Genomic DNA, 20,053 nt, shown 5'->3' with positions numbered 1-20,053 from the left:
CTGCATTGTAGGAATTCTATTCTAAAACACACAGTACCGCACTGAAATGCTAATTTGGCTTAATATTGGTAAGTTCATGTACTGAAAAGTGTCCTGAACCCACAACGTTCTGGCTCAGAGTTAATAGCACGACAAAATGAGCCAACCTGACCCTACTTCCACACTTCAAAAAATTCCAAATCGAACATTCCAACTTGATAATTGTGAATTTTGCAGAACTAGCTGTAATGTTCTATGTTCTATGTTCTAGCCTCCTAATATTCCTACTCCACACTTTTATCATATCCCAGATCTAACTTTCTAATATTCCCACTCCACATCTCATCATATTCTAGGTCTAACTTTCTAATATTCCCACTCCACATCTCATCATATTCCAGAGGTGCAATTTACCGGCCTCACCACACCACCACCTGGTGGCGCGACGAGCCGCTGAATCTCGCCTCTCGCGAGATTCACAACGCTTGAGACATCATGCGAGATTCAGCCGAACTGCGCAAGACGTCACGATCTGGAGGTCGCCTGCGCTGGCTGAGATCCAGATCAGCATATTTAAATAAGCCTAATGGCTCATTAGGCTCATTTAAATATGCATTCACTGGATTCCCCTGATGCCCGGGAGCTAATAATCTCCCCAGCGAGGCCCGGACCTGGCGTTGTTTATTACTGGCCCAAAGAACGCTGTACCAGGACCTGGGGGTTTCCCAGACCATTGTAGACCCTTGGGTGGTAGGGTGGCATCCTGGCTCTCCCTCTGGCACCCGAGCACCTTGGCATCCTGGCACTGCCAAGGTGCCATGGTGGTACTTCCAGGCTGGAAGGGGCACTGCCAAGGTGGCACTGCCAAGAGTTGGGGCCTGAGGGGGTCATACCCATGAAAGGTGGAATGAGGGGGGTATGAAGGGTGAGGGGAGAAGGGCGTGTATGAAGGGGCTTCATAAAGATTGGGCGGTGAATGGTGAAATTCAAAATGGCGCCTTGATCTCTGAGGTGCCGGTCTCGCGGCAGGTTCAGCTCCCATTGCCAAAATAATTTCCGTGTGGGCTCGACAGGGAAGATACTGCCCAGGCCCCAAAAAATGATTAACTGTGGGTAAATACTGGTGTGGATCGTACCCAGAAAGCTGGTGAGAAACACTGCACCCACCCAAAATGACACTCAGAGTGTTTTGGATAAATTCTGCCTCCGATCTAACATCCTAATAATCCTGCTCCACACCACACAATATTCCAGATCTAACTTCCTAATAATCCCGCTCCACACCACACAATATTCCAGATCTAACTTCCTAATAATCCCGCTCCACACCACACAATATTCCAGAACTAACTTCCTAATAACCCCGCTCCACACCACACAATATTCCAGATCTAACTTCCTAATAATCCCGCTCCACGCCACACAATATTCCAGATCTAACTTCCTAATAATCCCGCTCCACACCACACAATATTCCAGATCTAACTTCCTAATAATCCCGCTCCACACCACACAATATTCCAGATCTAACTTCCTAATAATCCCGCTCCACACCACACAATATTCCAGATCTAACTTCCTAATAATCCCGCTCCACACCACACAATATTCCAGATCTAACTTCCTAATAATCCCGCTCCACACCACACAATATTCCAGAACTAACTTCATAACAATCCCGCTCCACACCTCAGAGAATTCCAGATCTAACTTCCCAATATTCCACTCTGCATTTTTTAATAGTTGCACACTGCCCTTCCGTGCTCTTCCCCAGTGTGACACAGCACAGCAGTCAATTCAGCAAATCACAGCAGGATGTATTGTTATTGGCACTTCATATTTGCCACACATAAATAGGCCTGACGATAATTGAAAAGCGGTGATGTAAAAAGATTTTACTCCCAACGTGACATCCTTTTCCTTCGAGAGGCATTCAGGACAGGATGAACCACTTCAAAGTAAGTGGGTGTGAAATCAGTCTGTCTGTCTCTCTCTCTGTGCCCTGTCTGATCTGTGCAATTTTAATTACAGAACCCTTCTAGAGGAAGCTACAAGCATTTGTAGCTGAGAGGTGCGAGAAAAAAAAATGATTGCAAGCTGTACAATGTAAGCATAAAAGATGTGCATGCTAAATAACGGCTGTTGGCACAAACTATCACTACATCAGATTAGTTACAACACAACTGAGATCAATTAGAATTAAGTTTTTGTATTCTTTCACGGGATGTGTTTCACTGGCTGGGCTGAAATTGCCCATCCCTTATTGCCCATTGACTAGGTGGTGGTGAGCTGCAGTCCCTGAGATGTAGGTACACCCACCTTGCTTTTAGGGAGGGAGCTCCAGCATTTTGACCCAGTGACAGTGAAGGAACGGCCGATATATTTCTCAGTCAGGATGGGGAGTGACTTGGAGGGGAATCTCCAGGTGGGGGGTGATCCCAGGTATCTGCTGCTCTTGTCCTTATAGGTGGTGGTGGCCGTGGGTTTGGAAGGTGCTGTCTGAGGAACCTCGGTGAGTTCCTGCAGTGGATCTTGTAGATGGTGCACACGGCTACGACTGTGCCTCTGTAGTGGAGGGAGTGAATGGTGAATGTGGTGGATGGAGTGCCAATCAAGCGGGGCTGCTTTGCCCTGGATGGTGTTGAGCTTCTTTGAGTGTTGTTGGAGCTGCACTCATCCAGACAAGTGGAGAGTATTCCATCAAAGCCCTGACATGTGCCTTGTAGTCGGTGCACAGGATTTGGAAGTCAGGAGATGGGATTCCAGCCTCGCACCTGCTCTCCTCAGTATTTATATGGCTAGCCCAGTTCAGTTGTAACCGCCAGTATATTGATGTTGGGGGATTCAGCGATGGTAATGCCATTAAATGTCAAGTGGAGATGATTAAATTGTCTCTTGTTGGAGATGGCCACTGCTGGGCATTTGTGTGGCATGAATGTTGCCTGCCATTTGTTAACACAAGGCTGAATGTTATTCAGGTCTAGCTGCATTTGGACATGCGCTAAGAAGTTGCGAATGGTGCTGCACACTGCAATTATTACCAAACATCACAAACACTGGCGGAATGATGGAAGGAAGGTCATTGTTGAAGTAGCTGAAGATGGTTGTGTTACGATCCCAGAATGAAACTCGCTCAAAAGACCGTAATTTCTACTTTCTTTTCAATGTATTTTTACTGAAGTTTTACATTTTTAACAATTATTGCATCAAAACAAAAGGAAAAAGAGAAAAAGCCATAGGCATCAATGCAAAGCAGATGCAGCACATAACAGAAGGCATTGCAAGCACAGGAACAAATGAGACTGGATGAATGGGGGAGAACATCCCCAATGTGTTCCATCCCTGGGGCAGCAGGGTAGCATAGTGGTTAGCACTATGGCTTCACAGCGCCCAGGGTCCCAGGTTTGATTCCCGGCTTGGGATACTGTCTGTGTGGAGTTTGCACGTTCTTCCCGTGTGTGCGTGGGTTTCCTCCGGGTGCTCTGGTTTCCTCCCACAGTCCAAGGATGTGCAGGTTGGGTGGATTGGCCATGCTAAATTGCCCTCAGGTCAGATGGGGTTTGCTGAGTTACAGGTATAGGGTGGAGGTGTGGGCTTAGCTAAGGTTCTCTTTCCAAAGAGCCGATACAGACTCAATGGGCCGAATGGCCTCCTTCTGCTCTGTAAATTCTATGATTCTATGATCCACAGGTACAAGATCCAAAAGCAGGATGCAGTCAACAACATCATACCCATAAGTTCAAAGAAAAATAACAGAGGAATAAAAAACTCGAGAATTACAGAGATAAGTGGGAAATTACACTGGTACCCACAATGCAAAAACCCAAGGTTAAAAAGGATATCATTATCCCTAGCTGGGTGTAGGAACTCTGTGCCAGAGAAGAGGGGGGCCCTGGAAGGGAGGACCAGGCAACTTCGCATGGTACCAGGAAACCCACCCCAACAGTCAGGACCACTCAGGAAAAAGGGATAGGGCTAATAGAAACAACACAGATTATCTGATCCAAATTAAAAGAAAAAAACATTTTAAAAAATAAAACATGGAGGAACAGAATCACAGGACAGACACTTATATTTAACAGCAAGAAAAAAACATTTATCAATCATGAAAAGTTGGATTAACATACGCTACTCCTTTACCAATGCACACAGATTTTAAGATTAATATGGAATACAAAGTACATCTTAAGCTCCAATGGTCTCATTAACACAAAGTCCCTTTTAAGCACACAGATTGGCTGTGGTTAAATACACTCCGTTCCAAACCCAAGTTAGTGCCTATGGATTTCTCCTCAGAATCCCCCCCACATGATTGTCAGATGAGAGTTTCCAAATTCTACTCCCAACAATATTAATGCTTTCCCTTAGTGTAGATTTACAAACTACTCTTTTAAACAAAGCTTCCGCTCCACTTTTTAACAGCAAAACAAGTCCAGGAATTACACCACCTCCTTTGAGGCTTCTTTTGCCTGAAAGGCTTTTCTATAAACTCCGGGGTCCAGCCATCGAATTCCACAATTGTTTCAAATAATGTCTCCCAAACGGTAGTAATTTCTCACAGACCTTAGCACTATTGCAGATACCTTTCACAATCCAATGCCTTTTCAACTCTCTGTGACTTTACTGAACAGTAATCTGTACAGGTTCCCAGTTGCCCCAATTCTGTCAACTTTAGACTTCTTGGAAACTTCTCTTCATTTCTCTAGTGTCCTTAACTAGCTGAACTTTCTGGCATCTGTTTTCTCAACCATTACTCCGTAGGTATTGTTTTAATTCTGCTCTTTCCATACAATCAGAACAAAGGATGAAAAAGGTTGCCACACCCATAGGCTACTTAACCAGCTCGTCAGGCTTCATTAGAGAGATGTTGTTTGCTCACAGTCTAAGATGGAAGAGTAATCTCCCAAAATGCCTCCGATGATGTCGCCACATAATCATGTGACATACTACACAGGGATGCATTGGTTTACAGTACATAAATATACCTCCCCCTTTACTTCAGTAGTATAACTACCAACATTAACTTTAACTCTTACTCATTAAGAATAGCAGTTTTACTAAGTATCATTATACATAATTTTATATCACTACAAGAGTCTTTTAGATGGACGTTGGTTCCACTTAGGCAGAGTCCGTCGTTCAGGAGTCTTTGCTTTCGTGCTCTCGGTTGTCTGTTCATCACTTGGTTCAAGTACATCATCTGAAAAAGTTGGTTCTTCTTCAGCTTCTGCAGATGCTGTTGATTCGCACGTTATAATGTACGAAGTGGTTTTCATATGGTCGCACGAGTTGGAATAGATTTTGCACAGTAATTGGTGAGTCCTGAAAAAGATCTCAGTTGCAATCCTTTCTGAGATCTAGTCGCTCCCAAAGTCACAGTCACTTTCTTAAGTTCCTTCTGGAGCCCTTCCTTAACAATTACACAGCCAAGATAGCTCATTGATGACTGGAAAAATTCACATTTCTCTCTCTTGACACAAAGATTGTAGGCGGGATTCTCCAGTCCACCAACCGTGTTTTCCGGCATGGCGCGCCCCCTCCTGCAGCGGGATTCTCCGTTCCCACAGCTGGCCAATGGATTTTCCCATTGTGGCCACCTCACTCTGTCGGGAAACCTGCTAGAGTGGGAGCACTGCTGGCGGACCAGAGGATCCCGCTGACGGAATTGAAGGCACGGTTGCTAAGTTTGCAGATGATACAAAGATCTGTCGAGGGACAGGTAGTATTGAGGAAGCAGGAGGGCTTCAGACGGACGGACGTAGGCCAGGAGAGTGGGCAAAGAAGTGGCAGATGGAATATAATGTGGAAAAGTGTGAGGTAATGCACTTTGGAAGGAGAAATAGTGGCATAGACTATTTTCCAAATGGGAAGATGCTTAGGAAATCAGAAGCACCAAGGGACTTGGAAATCCTTGTTCACGATTCTCTTAAGGTTAACGTGCAGGTTCAGTCAGCAGTTGGGAAGGCAAATACAATGTTAGCATTCATGTCAAGAGGGCTAGAATACAAGACCAGGGATGTACTTCTGAGGCTGTATAAGGCTCTGGTCAGACCCCATTTGGAGTATTGTGAGCAGTTTTGGGCCCCGTATCTAAGGAAGGATGTGCTGGCCTTGGAAAGGGTCCAGAGGAGGTTCACAAAAATGATCCCTGGAATGAAAAGCTTGTTGTATGAGTAACGGTTGAGGACTCTGGGTCTGAACTCGTTGGAGTTTAGGAGCAGAATTAGGCCACTCGGCCTAATCGAGTTGGAGTTTAGAAGAATGAGCGGGGATCTTATTGAAACTTACAGGATACTGTGTGGCCTGGATAGAGTGGACGTGGAGAGAATGTTTCCACTTGTAGGAAAACCTAGAACCAGAGGACACAATCTCAGCCTAAATGGACGACCCTTCAAAACGGAGATGAGGAAGAATTTCTTCAGCCAGAGGGTAGTGAATCTGTGGAACTCTTTGCTGCAGAAGGCTGTGGAGGCCAAATCACTAAAACAGAGATAGATAGGTTTTTGATCAAAAAGGTGATCAGGGGTTATGGGGAGAAAGCAGGAGAATGGGGATGAGAAAAATATCAGCCATGATTGAATGGCGGAGCAGACTCGATGGGCCGAGTGGCCTAATTCTGCTCCTATGTCTTATGGTCTTATGGACGGAGAATTCCGCCGTGTGTCTTTCAAGACATTCCACTATGTCTGTTCAGTCTGCCCTGTAAATAGGATATCGGCCAAATAACATTGAACACCATTAAGGCCACTAAGGATTTAGTCCATCGACTTTCGGAATAGGACTGGTGCTGACATTATTCTGACTGGCAGCCGCTTCTACTTGAACACCCCTTTGTGTGTAAAATTGTGGGAAGAGCTTGGACTCAACCTTCAGGAGGTAAGCTTGGGATAAATCTATCTTACTGAGCTGTTGTCCGTCCGACAAGCCAGTACATCGGTCCTCTACTAAAAGGTAAAGGATAGAGGTCGGCACACATCATTGGGTTGCTCGTCATTTTACAGTCAACAGTTACTGAGCCACCTGGCTTGATTGGGATTGCCCAATCGCTCATCGTCACGGACCTAATCACTCCAACTTTGATCAATTTCCCAAGTCTCATTTCAACTTTTGGTTTGATAGTATCTGGTATAGTTCTTGCCTTTAAGCATTTTGGAGTGCTATCAGATTTTATCTTAAGTCGTGCCTTGACTCCTGTCATTTCCCATAAAGTGTCTTCAAATATCTGCTTGTAATTTTCTAACAGTTTCTGCAGTGTGTTTGTTCTAACCCGCGCGAGTTGGAACAATCAGTCCCCTGGTGAGTCTCGCCAACTATGGGCTCGCCCGCTAAGGGGGCAGGAAGCCCGAGGGCATTCATGGTCAAGTTTTATATAAAGTCAACCAGGTATGGAACTGACAGAGCAGACCAGCTGGGATCTGATCCAGATTGTAAATATAATTACTTTGCAATAAACCTAGTTTTCTTTTTACCAACTTGATTCAGACTCGTTTGTAGCCTAAAACATTTTTCTTACCATCAATCAATTGGTTCACAGCTTGCCAATTTAGTTTGATTTTGTCCAACAATGCTCTTCTGAAAAGTGCAGGAAAAGTTCCTTTTCAGGGTGACCATTTGCTTCAATTTGAACCGTGATATAACCCTTCACTGGAACTACCTCTTCCGTGTCTGTTCTAAAGATTATATCAGGTGGCTTTAATGGTACATTCTTGGGCTTTTGTTAATATAGGTTTTCAGAGATGAGAGTTACAGCAGCTCCTGTATCCATTCCAGTCTGGACAAATGTGAGGTAATGCATTTTGGAAGGTCTAATACAGGTAGGGAATATACAGTGAATGGTAGAACCCTCAAGAGTATTGAAAGTCAGAGAGATCTAGGTGTACAGGTCCACAGATCACTGAAAGGGGCAACACAGGTGGAGAAGGTAGTCAAGAAGGCATACGTCATGCTTGCCTTCATTGGCTGGGGCATTGAGTATAAAAAGTGGCAAGTCATGTTGCAGCTCTATAGAACCTTAGTTAGGCCACACTTGGAGTATAGTGTTCAATTCTGGTTGCCACACTACCAGAAGGATGTGGAGGCTTTAGAGAGGGTGCTTACCATAATGTTGCCTAGTATGGAGGGCATTAGCTATGAGGAGCGGTTGAATAAACTCGGTTTGTTCTCACTGGAACGACGGAGGTTGAGGGGCGACCTGATAGAGGTCTACAAAATTATGAGGGACATAGACAGAGTGGATAGTCAGAGGCTTTTCCTCAGGGTAAAGGGGTCAATTACTAGGGGGCATAGGTTTAAGGTGCGAGAGGCAAGGTTTAGAGTAGATGTACGAGGCAAGTTTTTTACACAGAGGGTAGTGGGTGCCTGGAACCCGCTACTGGAGGAGATGGTGGAAGCAGGGACGATAGTGACATTTAAGTGGCATCTTGATAAATACATGAATAGGATGGGAATAGAGGGATACGGACCCAGGAAGTGTAGAAGATTGTAGTTTAGTCAGGCAGCAGGGTCGGCACGGGCTTGGAGGGCCGAAGGGCCTGTTCCTGTGCTGTACTTTTCTTTGTTCTTTGTTCTCTTTAGCCTTCTAAAACCAACTTGATAGAATCTAGTTTTATTTATATAGATGCTAGTTGAATGCATGTAGCTGAAGAGGCAAAACTATTAAAAGTGTCTTGATTATGAGAACTCAGTCAGTGTCTCATATAATGAATTAACCATTGTATTCCAGTGTATTCAGCACTAAGAACATATTGTTCTCTGTCTAATCAGTTCTAGTAAGGTCTCTGCCAAGCTGTGAAACTTGGCAAAGGGTGAGAAAAATCCAGTAATTTTCCTAAGACTGCGCACGCAGACACTAAGTTAGTTTTGATAGGCCCCAGTCAATCTTAAGTAATGTTCAATGTTTGATTAACAATCATCTTCTAAGTAACAGACATTCATTTGAACAAACCAGAAGGTCTCAGCTGAGAACCAGATGCCAATGAAAGTAAGTGAGGGGTTAAACCAGTGATAAGAATTCCCTTAAAAGTAGGACCTTGTCGTCGAGTCTTTGTTCCTGAATTCTTGAAACATCTATCTGCTTGTTTGTGTTAAATGATTTATTTTGTGTGCTTATGCCTTTTGCCACGTGCTTGACTTTTTTAATGTATTGTTTGATATTTTGTTTCTAAGGTTTTATTCAGTTCTTATTCAAGTGTATATCAGTGAGTAATTAACAATAAGAAAGTCGTATTTTTGACACCTCCCACAATCCGGACTACCGATTCTTTTTAGAAGGTAAAATAAGAGTCCCACACAACTGCTTCTATCAGTGCTGTGAGAACTGCATTCTCTCTCATTGCCTATCTTCAACTACAATTAAATTAGCTAAACTAAAACTTTAAAGATTCTCTACCTTACAAGCCCCGGTTGCTGAGTAACCACTGTTGATATATTTACTCTTCATACTGCAGCCCTCTCTAAGCACAATAGAGTCTCAGTTGGAACTAAAACCAACCCCCACACAAAGAAACACCTTGAATCTAACTATACGTTTTACCCTTCCACGCACAGAAACATTAAATTATACAATGAAAACTATACCTTATTTCTAATGTTTACCAATACAAATATATATCCCTTAAAACTACCTTTGTTTTCCAAACAATAAGGCCTGAGACCCTTAGGAGTTTCCTGAAGAACTCCTGCAATGCTGTCTTCGGGTGACACCCCTGAAGGAGGTAAAATAATTTTAAGACATGGACATTACAGCTCACAATTGGTTGATCATGCATTTTGTTTAAGAGGTTCAGTTTAAAATGGGCAGGTTGGCCCTGACGTACAATGGGACCAGGAGTGGTTGTCGTCAAAACCGGCGGACGATTGCCGAATGAAAACACATAACCAGCTGTTTGCATCATTTCTCCATGTTTTCTGCCTGTTGCCTGCTGGAATGGGCAGTGTGGAATTATGGGGCACATTTAGGGTTAGGGTTAGGGTATAAAACGGTTGACAGAAGAGCAATTAAACATCTGTTACCAACAGTTATTTCCAGTACAATGAAAGCCTCTGTGGTCGAATAGGTGCAAAGATGTCGACATAAAAGGAGATTGGGGCAAAATCTAACCAGACATAGGTAATAGGTGGAAAATCATCTCACAAAATCATGTCTACTGTTACAAAAACCAAACAGCATCTTATCGCTCCCAAAGGCCACTTCGTCCCCCAAGAAGAAGCCCCAGAACCATATCCAAAGGGGTATCTTACTTCTCCAAAAAGAGTCCCTACCTCTCCAAAGAACTCCAGTAAGTTTAGACTGTCTCCTGTTCGGTCTAAAGTGAACAAGTCGTGTTTTGGATGTCCCACTTTGTAAATTGGAAATGACTAAAGGCATGTGCAGTTGTCTCCATGATGTGTAAACTACAACCTGACCTCATTTTTCCTCCACAGCCCCTCCCCCTCCCCCAACCCTTCCCAGGTGCCAAGTTCGGGGTTGGGACTCTCTGGCCTCCAGCATAATTTTGGCAAGGCCAGGGGCTGTTGGGATATGGGCAGCAGATTTTACGGTGAGTTCCCGTCGACAGGGGTTATTGTAAGGTAGAAATTTAGGGCCTGTTTTCAACCTAACTCTCCCTGGGCTGGTGGCGATGAGGGGAGTGCAGGGAGCAGGCAGCGGAGTTGGTAGAACAAATGGAAGTAAATAAGGTACAGTTTACAAAAGGGAGTCAGGTGATAATGATTAAAATGATAAGGCATACTGATTTCCCAGGTATTGGGAAACAATACCTGAAACTGGTATGTGACAGTGAGTGGCGTGTTACTGGGAGTGGCGTGTTACAGGGAGCGGCGTGTTACTGGGAGTGGCGTGTTACAGGGAGTGGCATGTTACACAGAGCGGCATGTTCCAGGAAGGGGCATGTTTCAAAGAATAAAGAACAATACAGCACAGGAACAGGCCCTTCGGCCCTCCAAGCCTGTACCGGTCAGGATACCACCCTTGGCCAAAACCCTCAGCACTTCCTTGTGCCGTATCCCTCTACATCCATCCTATCAAGGTTATAATCTCTGGATTATATCCTGAGCCACGTGCAAATTGGCAACGGTTCATAAAATTAGAGAGATGAATAGGTGGCTTTTCTTCAAGGCATCTCGACAGATACATGGATAGGGTGTATTAACCTTAAGAACCTATCTATCTCTGTCTTAAAGACACTCAGTGATTTGGCCTCCAAAGCCTTCTGTGGCAAAGAGTTCTATAGATTCACTGCCCTCTGGCTGAAGAAATTCCTCCTTAACTCTGTTTTAAAGGATCGTCCCTTTAGTCTGAGATTGTGTCCTCTGGTTCTAGTTTTTCCCACAAGTGGAAACATCCTCTCCACATCCCCTCTATCCAGGCCCCGCAGTATCCTGTAAGTTTCAATAAGATCCCCTCTCATCCTTCTAAACTCCAATGAGCACAGACGCAGAGTCCTCAACCGTTCCTCATACAACAAGCTCTTCATTCCAGGAATCATTCTTGTGAACCTCCTCTGGGCCCTTTGCAAGGTCAGCATATCCTTCCTTAGATACAGGGCCCAAAATTGCTCACAATACTCCATTTGCCTCAAGATAGATGAGTTAATAGCACAGGTTGCAACATACGAGTATGATGTATTAACTATTATGAAACGTAGTTGCAGGGTGACCAGGACTGGGTGCTCAACATTCCAGGGTATTTAAAATCTTCCAACAAAACAGGCCAAAGGGGAAAGGAGGTGGGGTAGCATTGTTAATCAAGGAAGGTCTCAGAGCAGTGGGGCTGAGTTGTGATATAAAGGCAGTGGATAGTGATGCAGAATCAGTTTGGGGTGAATTCATGAATAGCAGGGAAAGGAAGACAAGGGTGGGAGTAGTCTATTGACACCCATAATGTGGCCTCTCAAGAGGCCAGAACATATATGGGGAAATATCAAGGGCATTTTGAAGGGAATTGCAATTATCATGGGAGATTTCAACCTGCATATATATTGGACAAACAAAAATCGACAAGGCTAGCTTGCAAGAAGAATCTGTGGAGTGCATCTGGGATTGCTTTTTAGAGCAGCACGTTGTGGAGCGTATCCCGGAACAGGCTATTTTAGATTTGGTTTTATGTAACGAAGAAGGATTAATAAGGGATCTTGTGGTCAAGGATCCCCTCGGGAGTAGTAACCACAACATGATAGAATTCCAGATACAGTTTGAGGGTGAATGCCATAGGTGGAAAATCTGCATCTTCAACTTAAATGAGGGCAATTATAATGGTATTATAATGGTATGAGTGTGGAGTTGTCCAAGGTGAACTGGGTAAACAAGCCAAGATACAGGTCAGTAGATGATCAGTGGCAGATATTTAAATAATTGGTCCATGACGCTCAGCAGGAGTTTATCCCAATCTAAAAGAGGAATTCCACGAGAAAGAAGCAAAATTCATGGTTAACAAAGGAGGTCCAGGATAATGTTCAATTGAAAAATCAGGATGTACAAAGTGGCAAGGGATAGTGGTAGACCAGAGGGCTGGGAAGTTTTTAAAATCGAGCAGCAAAAGACAACAAGCTCATAAGAAGGGATGAGATGAATTTTGAGAGAAAACTTGCATGCAGTATAAAAACAAACAGTGAGTGTTTCGATGGATATTTAAATGAAATGAAATGAAAATTGCTTATTGTCACAAGTAGGCTTCAAATGAAGTTACTGTGAAAAGCCCCTAGTCGCCACATTCCGGCGCCTGTTCGGGGAGGCTGGTAGGAAATAGAATTCAGGCGGCTAAGGTAAATGTAGGACCTTTACCGAACGAGGCTGGTGAATTAATAAGAGCAAACAAAGAAATGGTCGATAAGCTAAATACATTTTTTGCATGAGTCTTCATCATGCAACACATTGCAAATATCCCTAAGATATCAGATGGTCTGGTATCAAGTAACATGGTAGACTTCTAGAAATCCCAATCACAAGGGATAGAGTATTAGAGAAACTCAAGGGGCTAAGGGCGGACAAGTCACCAGGACCCGATGAACTGCACGCTAGGATTTTAATGGAAGTGGCTGCAGAGAGAGAGTGGACCCATTGATTGAAATTTTTCACAACTCACTAAATTCCAGGGGAGTACCAGAACATTGGCAAGCGGCCAGTGTGACTCCCTTGCTCAAATAGGGAGAAAGGCAGAAGGTAGGAAACCAAAGGCCAGTTAGATTAACATCTATTATTGGCAAGATGCTGGAGTCAATAATCAAAGAGGAATTAACTAATCACTTAGGAAAGCTGAATATAATCAAACCTAGTTAACATGGTTTTATGAAAGGTAAATCACGTTTGACAAATTTCCTCGAATTATTTGAGGATGTGACAGGGAGAGCAGACAAAGGGGAACCTGTAGGTGTAGCATACTTAGATTTCCAGAAGGCATTTGAGAAAGTGCCACATAAGAGGCTGGGACATAAAGTAAAAGTCCATGGAATTGGGGAAAGTGTGTTCGCATGGATTGAAAACTGGCTGTCGCCGTAGGGGCGGCACGGTAGCACAGTGGTTAGCACTGTTGCTTCACAGCGCCAGGGTCCCAGGTTCGATTTCCGGCTTGGGTCACTGTCTGTGTGGAGTCTGCACGTTCTCCCCGTGTCTTTGTGGGTTTCCTCCGGATGCTCCGGTTTCCTCCCACAGTCCAAAGATGTGAAGGTTAGGTGGTTAGCCACGCTAAATTGCGCTGAATGTCCAAAATGGTTAGGTGGAATTTCTGGGTTACGGGGATGGGGTGAAGATGTGGGCTTAAGTAGGGTGCTCTTTCCAAGGGCTGGTGCAGACTCGATGGGCCGAATGGCCTCCTTCTGCACTGCCAATTCTATGCTTTACATAGAAAACTGAGAGTTGGAATAAATGGGTCCTTTTCAGACTGGAAGGATGTAACCAGCAGAGTGCCGCAGGGACCAGTTCTCGGCCCACAATTGTTCACTATTTACATTAATGACCTGGAGGAAGGGAGAGAATGTAAGGTTTCCAAATTTGTCGATGATACGAAAATAGGTGGAAGGTCATGTTGTGATGAGGATATTGGGATTCTGCAATGGGATATAGACAGATCGGGTGGCTGGGCGAAAACCTGGCAAATGGAGATTAATGTGTGGAAGTTTGAGGTCACATACTTCGGTAGGAGGAATCAAAAGGCAGATTATTATCTAAATAGAGAGAGACTGCAGGTGAGTGAAGTACAGAGGGATCTGGGTGTTCTACTGCACGAATCACAAAAAGCGAGGAAGAGGGTCCAACAAATAGTGAAGAAGGCAAATAGCCTTTATTGCAAAAGGGTTGGATGAAAAATAGGTGGCTGGATTCTCCGATTTTGAGGCTATATCCGGAGGAAGTGTCTAGTTTTACGATGAAAAAGCCGGCGGTGACCCCGCACCAATGCTCCACCCGGTGGGGGGTTGGCAACCGCGGCACATAAAACTCCTGCCGTTCCCGACACAAACGGCTGGAGAGCTGCCGTGTCCGTGGCCGCGCATGCGCACAGCGATGACCTGTAACGGTCGCGGCGTACAACATGGTGTCTGCCGTGCGCGGACCCGGGGCTGCCAAATAGTGCCCCCCGTAGCCCCCCCCTCACCACCCCCGGACCACCCCCCCACTAGCCGTTGGGAACTCAGCCTAGCGGGGACGGAGCATCGGGGGAGGGACTTCAGGTGACGTCCTGAGGCTGTCCCAATGGCGAGCAGCATACTCACTGATGACGCCGTTTTGGTGGGGGCGGAGCATCCAGAAACAGGCCCCGCCCCCAATTCCGGCGTCAAAAGGGATTTTCTGCAATTGTCCAGAGTGTTGGTGAGGCATCACCTGAAATACTGCACACAGTTTTGGTCCCCATTACCTAAAACAATGTTTGGAGTCTGTCCAAAGGAGTTTCACCAGGCTAATTCTTGGGGTTTTCCCAGCACGAGAGACTAAATTGTCTGTATTCCTTGCAGTTTAGAACATAGAAGATCCTGCGGGGGCTGGACAGGGTGGATGGTGAGATGTTTTCTTGTGGGAGAATCTCGATCAAGGGGACAGAGCTACAAGATAAAGGGCGGGTCATTGAAAACTGAGGTGCATAGAAATTTCTTCCCGCAGAGGGTGGTGATTCTCTGGAATTCTCTGCCCCGGAGTGTGGTGGAGGCTGGATCATTCGAAGTATTTAAAGTGGAGGTGGATAAATATTTGATAGATCGAGGAATACAGCGCAATTTATTTGAGCACAGTAAAACAACCTTGACTCTCTGCAGTAGACTAAGTGGGCAGGGCAATTCATAACAATAGCAACACGGTTAAGGGATGTCATAACATACCTGATGGTGCAATCACATACACACACGGATGGACATGCAGTAGGACCAACCAGCATACACAACACCGCAGCCAATCACCAGTGAGAGCACAAGCACTATAAAGACAGAGGACAGGAGTGTCCCCGCTCATTCTAGCAGCAGCTACCTCAGAGCACAGAGCTCACAGCCTGCATCACAGACATTCACCATGTGCTGAGTGCCTCACCGTAGCTAGTGATAGGAAAGGGTCCACAGTTAAGCTGGTATTGCTGATACCCACGTTTACAGTATGCTAGCATAGTTGAACAGTTATTAAAACAGCGTGACACCACTTCCAGCATTGTTGGCTTCTTTGTGAACCAGAACACCCAACACGACAAGGGAGAAAAGAAACACAAACAGTCTACCTCCAGGCTCTCTTTCAGCATCAGAGGAGAAGGTTACTGAGGAACATTGAGGAGCAATTGGTAAAAGGGTTAAAAATGAGCTGACAGAAAAATGAAAAATAGATTCAATTAGGGAAATGCTGAAAAAATGAGGCCATCTAATTTAGAATCTAATTGAACAGCTTCTGAGATTCCATTTCCATTTATTATTATTTATTGCACCCAATTTGTGAACCTAAAGACTGTGTACACTCAAATTAATGGTGAAAGGAATCATTTGAGAGATGTTTATGCTATTGTGTTATTTTTAATGAGGAAGGAACCAGTTACGATTGAACGGTGTTGCTTAACACCATGCAGCTCTTAACAATGACTCCTGGAACACGTACAAAGGGTTCTTCAGGTGTCCTGAATCGCACTTAACCATCTCCCCCTCCTATTATAATGGATAACTCAGTTGCGGCAAGAAGCTCAAAGACAGCATGAGCTGACAAATGCAGAGGCGAGAGTGGATTTTCCACTTGCTAACCGTGACTGAGCTTGTCCAGTTTTCATCTCCTGTCAACCTACTGACAGGCCCATTTGAAAGGGTAATTTCTCTCTCCACCCCTTTTGAGGGCTGAACTCAAAGTATTTGGTCGGGTTGACGGGATTAGGCCATAAGACATAGGAGTAGACCATTCGGCCCATCGAGTCTGCTCCTGCCATTCGATGAGCTCACAACTGATCTGATGTGATAATCCTCAGTTCCACTCGCCCGCCTTATCCCCATAACCCTTGATGAAGATCTTGACAGTGCCGAAAGGCATTGGTGTAGACAGGAGAGAAAGATTACACCAAAGAAATCTGTATATAGGAACAACAGCAATAGTGAGAGGAGCCGGAAACATCTGTAATTGGAAGAGACGCTTAACAAGGGTTTTTGTTTATCGCCTGTCCTCTTCGATGTCTAAGGAGAAGTAGTGATCAAAGGAGAGTGCGAAGACACAGAATCGAGGAGTTAAGATTGGGGGAGGGTGGCGAATGATAACATCAGTTAGGTCTGCGGGTGGCAAAGTACTTTTAGCAAGAGCAGACAAGCTATTACAAGAAGTAGACAGTAACAGCAGGCATGAACTTTGAAATGAAAGTGAACATTGGCAAAACGAAAGTGAAGCATATCTCAAAAGCACCAAGAATTATTCATATATTCAGGGAAGGAAGAGGACTGGAACAGGTGCAAGAATTCAGGTATTCAGGAAGCATAGTATCTGCAGATGTAAGATGCAACAAAAGAAATAAAAACAATGACAGCAACAAGAAATGTCACATTTGGTTAAGAGGCAATTGTGAACCGGATAGCTGAATATTAAACTCAAGCAGCATCTTGCAAAGTGTTTGATTCGGAGAGTTGTTTTGTGTGGATGTGAGACTTAGACCTTATGGAAAAGGAGGAGAGCAACTTGCTAAATCGCTTTGAAATGTGGGTTTGGAGCAGAATGGAAAGCAGCAGCCTGACAGGAAGTAGGGAGTAAGAAGTAATGACCTGAAGAGATTTGATGAACAACGTAATGGAACAAAGAGTCTGGATAGGGCACATTTTAAGAGGAAACAGACTAGTAAGAGATGTTATAATACCATAAGACGTAGAAGGAGAAGTCAGCCATTCAGCCCATCAATTCTGCACCGCCATTCAATGAGACCATGACTGATCTGATGTGATAATCCTCAACTCCACTTACCCGCTTTCTCCCCATAACCCTTGATTCCTTAACTGACTAAAAATATGTCTATCTCAGCCTTGAACATACTTAACGACCCGTCCTCTACTGCCCTCTGAAGTAAAGAATTCCACAGATTCACTGCCCTCTGAGAGAGGACATCCCTCCTCATCTCAGTCTTAAACTGGCGACCCCTTACTCTGAGATTATGCCCTCTGGTCCTAGACTCTCCCACAAGAGGAAACATCCTCTCAGCATCGACCTTGCCAAGCCCTCTGAGAGTAGTATAGGTCTTATAGGATTTTCAGGGGACTTAACAGGGTAGATGCTGAGAGGTTGTTTCCTCTTGTGCGAGAGTCCAAGATGCCTCTCATTCGTCTAAACACCAATGAGTACAGGTCCAACCTACTCAACCTCTCCTCATAAGAAAATCTCTCCATAATCCAGGATCAACCTCGTGAGCCTTATCTGGCCTCCAATGCTCGTATATCTTTCCTTAGATAAGGGGACCAAAACTGTTCACAGTATTCCAGGTGTGGTCTAACTAGTGCTTGTATAGTTTTAGCATGAACTGGGCGGCACGGTGATACAGTGTTTAGCACTGCTGCCTCACAGCGGCAGGGTCCAGGGTTCAATTCCAGCCTCGGGTGACTGTGTGGAGTTTGCACTTTCTCCCCCGTGTCTGTGTGGGTTTCCTCCCAGTACTCCGGTTTCCTCCCACAGTCCAAAGATGTGCAGGCTAGGGGGATTGGCCATGCTAAATTACCCCTTAGTGTCCAAAGATGTGGAGGGGGTTATGTAGATGGGGTTATGGGGATAGGGTAGGGGACTGGGCCTAGGTAAGGTGCTCTTTCAGAGCGTCGGTGCAGATGCGATGGGACAAACGGCCTCCTTCTGCACTTTAGGAATTCAATTCTAAATATTCAGGGGTGTGTGACTTTGTGAGGAAAGGCAGGAATGAAAGGGTGGTGGGGTAGCTTTGTTAGTACGAGATGGAATAAGTACCATAGCTTGAAATGATCTTGGATCGGAAGATGTAGAATCATATTGGTTGAGGTATGATATAACAAGGGGAAGAGGATACTGGTGGGGCTATAGGTCCCCTAACAGTAGCTATACTGTAGGATGAAAAATAAATCGGGAGATAAGGGTATGTAAACCATAGGTGACTTTAATCTTCATGTGGATTAGGAAAATCAAATTGGCAAAGGTAGACATGAGGAAGAATTTGTTGAGAGTATTCAGGACAGTTTCTTAGAACAATAATCCAACCAACTGGTAATGTGTAATGAGGCAGGTTGAACAAACAATCTCAGAGTAAATAATATCCTAGCGAACAGTGATCATAGTAGAATTTAGCATTCAGTTTGAAAGTGAAAAATCTGAGTCAGGAATAACTGTGCTCAACTTAAATAAGGGCAATTAGAAAAGAACGAGGGCGGAGTTAGCTGGAGCGGACTGGGAAAGGAGTTTAGATGTTGTGGAAGAAGGATTTTAAGGGAAAAGAGGAAGGAAGAGAATCTCAAAGCTTGAGAATTGAAGGAAGTTATTTGCACGGGATAGAGAGACGTGGAAAGACTATTATGAGCCAAGGATATATCTTGGGCAGGGCACACATGATGATGGTGGTGAATAATGGCTAACATATGCTTTAGAAGATGTTTCTTCCATGACATGTCTTTTGTGGGTACCGCCCTTGCCTCCCAAAGTCCTTCCTTGGAGCCGATCGTCCCTTTAAAGCCAGAGATTACTCTTGTTGCTCTCCTCCCTACTGCCCCTCTCTGGATTCCCACTGTATGTGGCGTAAACCAGAATAGTACCTGATAGCTCAGGAGAGGTCCACACAAATCACTGTCCAATTTCAACACGACCTTTTGGAGACTTGAACTCAAGTGACAAAGAAAACTGTCATTGATATAGCATCTCTCATGACCTGATGGCTTCGCAGAACCCATTGTGGTTAATTGAGTACATTTGAAGTGTAGCAATCCTTGCTACAATGGCACCTGCCACTTTTTGCCAAGTAGGTTCCCACAAACAGAAATGTGGTAACGATCAGATGATCTGTTTCATTGACCTCAGCTCTTGATAATATGAAAAATGAAATGAAATAACAATCTTTATTATTGTCACAAGTAGGCTAATATTAACACTGCAATGAAGTTACTGTGAAAATCCCCCAGTCGCCACATTCCGGCATCTGTTCGGGTACACTGAGGGAGAATTCAGAATGTCCTATTCACCTAACAAGCACATCTTTCATGGGTTGTGGGAGGAAACAAGAGCACCCGGAGGAAACCCACGCAGACACGGGGAAAATGTGCAGACTCCGCACAGACAGTGACCCAAGTGGGAATCGAACCTGAGAACCTGGCGCTGTGAAGCCACAGTGCTAACCACAGTGCGACCGTGCCACCCTGATAAATATTGTACAAAGTCTTACAACAACAGGTTAAAGTCCAACAGGTTTGTTTCGGTGTCACTAGCTTTCGGAGCGCCGCTCCTTCCTCAGGTGAATGAAGAGGTATGTTCCAGAAACATATATATAGACAAATTCAAAGATGCCAAACAATGCTTGGAATACGAGCATTAGCAGGTGATTAAATCTTTACAGATCCAGAGATGGGGTAACCCCAGGTTAAAGAGGTGTGGACTGTGTCAAGCCAGGACAGTTGGTAGGATTTTGCAGGCCAGATGGTGGGGG

General features: G+C 44.7%; 1 protein-coding gene across 3 annotated transcripts in view; it reads right to left on the bottom strand.

Moving 5' to 3' along the window:
* The window catches only part of prrt1 (proline-rich transmembrane protein 1), a 132,257-nt gene that overhangs the window by 24,904 nt on the left and 87,300 nt on the right, over positions 1-20,053 (bottom strand). The window lies entirely within an intron of this gene.

This window comes from Scyliorhinus torazame, chromosome 14 (assembly GCF_047496885.1).
Source record: "Scyliorhinus torazame isolate Kashiwa2021f chromosome 14, sScyTor2.1, whole genome shotgun sequence".
In the NCBI taxonomy this organism is placed as follows: Eukaryota; Metazoa; Chordata; class Chondrichthyes; order Carcharhiniformes; family Scyliorhinidae; genus Scyliorhinus; species Scyliorhinus torazame.
The sequence above is the reverse complement of the archived record's forward strand: the minus strand, read 5'-3'. Positions and strand labels throughout refer to the sequence as shown.